This window comes from Acanthochromis polyacanthus, chromosome 18 (genome assembly GCF_021347895.1).
Source record: "Acanthochromis polyacanthus isolate Apoly-LR-REF ecotype Palm Island chromosome 18, KAUST_Apoly_ChrSc, whole genome shotgun sequence".
NCBI classification, from domain to species: Eukaryota; Metazoa; Chordata; class Actinopteri; family Pomacentridae; genus Acanthochromis; species Acanthochromis polyacanthus.
This window is the reverse complement of record NC_067130.1, coordinates 33,502,556-33,506,862: the sequence shown is the minus strand read 5'-3', so window position 1 is coordinate 33,506,862 and position 4,307 is coordinate 33,502,556. Positions and strand designations below refer to the sequence as shown.

Here is a 4,307-nt window from a genome sequence, read left to right as displayed (position 1 = left end):
TGGATCTTTTCACCTATTTTCTCTCAAGTGTTTGACCCTCCTCCCTTTGTATGTTTCCCTCCTCTTTTGATCATGCTCATTGGTTTCTCTTGGGTCTTGCCTGCCTCGTTGGTTTTCTGTGTATAAATATTCCTGTATTTCCTTTTTCGTGTGCCAGTTTGTTCTTGTGCTTCATGTACTTCAAGTTTGTGTGTTTGGATTTCTGTTTTTTTCGGATTTCTTTAGCTATCTCTTGGGCTTTTAGTTAAAATTTAACCAGGATCTCCAGACGCCTTCTGTGTGCTCCTTTTAAGTTTCATTCGAGTTTCTTCTCTTGCTTTCATCGGTCTGTTTCTGCAGTCTTTCCTCACCACCATGTGACAGTATTGGCAGCAAACCTGGTTCTGCTCATGTCTAATGTTCTGCTGCTGTTCTTATTTTTAGCATGTCTTCTGTTGTTTTCCTTCCTTGTTTTGAGCTCTCCATTCTGTGCACTGTGCAGTGCTGCCATTGTTTCTTAATATCTGCCTGCGAGCCAGCACTTCTCTTCATTTAGTTTTTCATTTGGCTCATCTCGCCATAAAACAGGCCGACTCAGTCAGAGCGGCAGCCAAGAGTCGAGGCGCAGCGCGTTACATAACAAAATGTTAAATTGTGCAAATGAAACCGAAATAAAAGATGCAGCTGAAATCACAGGAGGGCTGCTGCTTTATTTCAGGCTCTTCCTCTGCTGCCCTGTTTTCCATATCACTCAGCTCACCTGCTTTTCTTCCAGCTCCGCTCTGACAGTAATTCTGCATTAAATGTTCATGTGATGAGGAGCATTTCCCAGCTCCCTTTTCAATTTAACACTTCATCTCTATGTCCATGCAGGCTGGTATTTCTGGAAACTCTCCAGCGGGTGAACACTTGACAGTCCATGAAATTCAAAAGGAAACGCCGGCGCTCGGCCTTCTGGGAGCCGCCCGCCATAATCGACCACATTATTGAGCAAAGTATTGCTTTTATAAGTGGAGAGCTGGTCTCTTCCACCGCCGAGAACCCTGAAGATGTCATTAAGTGTCGGTAAATTGTTCTTTCTAATCAGCGGCTGCAGCAGCTGTGTAATATTCATCAAACACTGACTTCAGCTCATAGGAGAGTTTCTGACTGACACTGGATTCATTCAGATACTGACGGAGTCATCTGCATCCCATAATGTGAGAGTCTTGTTATTGGCCATAAATTTTGTTAATGGATGTAAAAGCTGTGTGTTTCTGTGGTTGGTTTGTAGTCATTATGGGTCTTTTGCAGGCATTTTGTCTATTTGTGGTCATTTCATGTCTATTAGTGGTAATTTTGGGTGTTTTTGTAGCCATGTTGTGTCTCCTTGTCGTCATTTTGTGTCTATTCACAGTCATTTTATGTCTTTTAGAGGACATGTTGTGTTTATTTGTGGTTGTTTTGTGTCTTTTTGCAGCCATGTTGTGTGTATTTGTGGCCATTTTGGATCTTTTAGCGACCATGCTGTGTCTATTTGCGATATTTTTGTGTCAATGTGTGGTTGTTTAGCTGACATTAGCAAAGAATTCACGCTAGCCAAGGTAATTCTACAGTAAGCTAGCATAGTACATTATTTGTTTACCATACAGTTAGCTAGTGCTACAGCGAGCTAATATAGCATAATGTAAGTTTAAAATCTTCTTTCTTTCTTTCTTTCTTTCTTTCTTTCAAGTTTATTTGTAAAAGGACAGCGTGCAGTTACATTAAAAAGATGGCTGCACCAGATTTAGCTTCAAGCTAATTTCCATCTGTTCCATCCAGTTAGCTAGGGCTTCACCAAGCTAATTTAGTATAATATCAGTTTCACATAAAGTTAGTTAGCTACAACAAGCTCATTTGCATAATGTTACTTTACCTTAAATTTAGCTAGTACCACAGCAAGCTAATTTAGCACAACATTATTAATTTAACATAAGATCAGCTAGTTAGCCTATTAGACAGATAATCATAAATTGTTTTGGGGGGTTAGCTTTTATGTTGTCTTATTAGATGATGTAAAACATAATTTACTAGTAATCTGGGCTAATATTTTAAATATCATTGAGGTCTGTGGGAGCCTCCTCCATTATCTCCAGCAGACTGAGCTCCATTCTTCATGTCAACGACCACATTATTGAGCAAAGTATTGCTTTTATAAGTGGAGAGCTGGGGCCCGTTTCACGAAGCAGGTTCACTGAAAACTCTGAGTTTCTTAACCCTGAAATGAGGGAAACTCAGAGTTTTCTGTTTCACAAAGCGAGGTAACTTAACCCTGAGACAGAGGGGTAACTCTAGCCTGTTTCACAAAGAGGGGTAACTTCAACTCTCGGTCAGTTACCGCAGTAACAGACTCTATGACTCTAACCTGGTCACCAGCAGGTTTATCTGAGAAAACCTCGAGTTTCTCTCCGTCTCCGCCCTCTTTCAGCCACACGCTGTTTCATTTCCTCATTCATTCAGTCAGTAAGCGAGCGAGTTTTGGCGTAGAACAGCTTTTATTAACGATCCAGTGGATAAAGGAGCAGCATTACTGCTCAGATAATTAAATATTCGTCGGTAGATTGTTATCAGACCGAGCATAAATGTTCTCGCATTTCTGGACAATTATCGGTTTGAGCGGTACCGTTTCATAATCGTTTCAAGTCCATAATCTACATAAACAACCTAATCCGTCCTTACATTTACATTACCAACCAGTCATGCTCTCACATCCAGCAGATATTGTGTGTTGCGCTGCGGTTCTTTGCAAATGGAAGTTTTTATATAATGTCAGAGATGCAGAGTAAGACAACTGTATGGAGGACAGTCAGAAAAGTGTTCCTGGCTCTGAAACGACTTTTACTCATCATTGTGGTTTTCCTGGACATAAACCTGTCAGAGCATCAAGGAGGATCCACAGGATTACAGGTGAATGATGTAGAGATCTGTTACATTCATTTTAAATCATATTCTGTTCATGACATTGTGCTGCAGCCTCAGACTGGGATTAGTCATTTTAATTTCTTTCAGGATTTCCCAGTGTGATTGGCTGCATAGATGCACACACATCCCCATCACAGCTCCCTCACATCATGAACAGGAAGTCCATTCACAGCATAAATGTGCAGGTAGGCTACAGGTAGACTGACTACTGTTTCTAAATGTTAAAGACTGCATCATAGTTCAACATCTGTCATTCTCTGCACTGTCCAGATCATATGTGATGCTGCATACATCATTTCTAATGTGGAGGCCACGTGGTCTGGGTCTGTTCATGACTCCAGGATTTATGGAGAGTCTAACCTGAGCAACAGACTGCAGCGTGGTCAGCAGCATAAAGATTTTCACAATAGAATTCTCTTGTCTCTCTCCTTTAATATGCTCTGATGTATCCACTATACATTACAGGAGAGTTTGATGGCCTTCTGCTGGGTGACAGGGGTTACCATGACAACCCAGGCCGATGACCTCATACCCTGACCCTGAACCAGGCCCCCAACAGAACTTCAACCGGACTCACTGCAGGACCAGAGCCCGGGTGGAGATGACCATAGGCCTGCTGAAAGCCCGTTTCCAGAGCCTACGTCTCCTCAGGGTGACCCCTGAGAGGGCCTGTGATATTACTGTGACATGTGTTGTTCTTCATAATATTACCACTATTAGAGGAGAGCAACACCCTGCCCTACAAACTGAAGACCCAGATGATGAGCCCATCCACCTGCAGCTATCCAGGACAGCAGAGCAGTCAGAGACACCGTATGCAATAATCACGTTAGAGTTTAAGTCTCCATCATCACCACCACAGCAAATAAAGACATGATACACATTTCATCTGCTCTTCTTTATTTCCTACAAATAAAAGATAGTTCAGTTCATGTTCCAGTAGTTAACATAATTCACCTGTGACCATCACCACCTCTAACTTGTGCTCCAGTATTTCAATTTCCAGATCTGTCCTCCTAATCTGTTTTTTGGATTTTTCTCAGCAAATGCAGTTTGTAAATCTGTTTTACTGATAACTGGGAATACATAGAGGACATTAAATGATACAGTTGCACATGAATTCCACAGAATGAAGCTCTGGTGTTTCCTGAACATCCATCTCACTGTGTCAGTCTGTGCAGTGGAAGCTGAGGAACCATCCTGCTGCTGTCCAGCCATGCTCTGTTAAAAAGGATGAGAATGTGCAACACTTCAGTGTAGGCTAAATGTCACACTCTATATTCCACCCAAAGTCTGAATGGGAAGAGAACTATCAGTAACATAGCTCTGTATAAAACTTAAACTACCATTTGGAGAAATCTTTGGAGTGTTGCCTACTTACAGTT

The 4,307-nt window shown here is 41.7% G+C and overlaps 1 long non-coding RNA gene across 3 annotated transcripts; it reads left to right on the top strand.

Moving 5' to 3' along the window:
* The first annotated feature begins 2,578 nt into the window (after positions 1 to 2,578).
* On the top strand, positions 2,579 to 3,810 carry LOC127530929 (uncharacterized). Of its 3 annotated transcripts, XR_007937732.1 has the most exons (4): positions 2,579 to 2,907; positions 3,010 to 3,107; positions 3,193 to 3,304; positions 3,388 to 3,810. It is a non-coding gene; the product is annotated as an uncharacterized LOC127530929 (long non-coding RNA). The 3 variants fall into 3 exon arrangements; XR_007937731.1 differs by having other exon boundaries at positions 3,010 to 3,304; XR_007937730.1 differs by lacking the exon at positions 2,579 to 2,907 and having other exon boundaries at positions 2,915 to 3,107.
* The last annotated feature ends 497 nt before the right edge of the window (positions 3,811 to 4,307 follow it).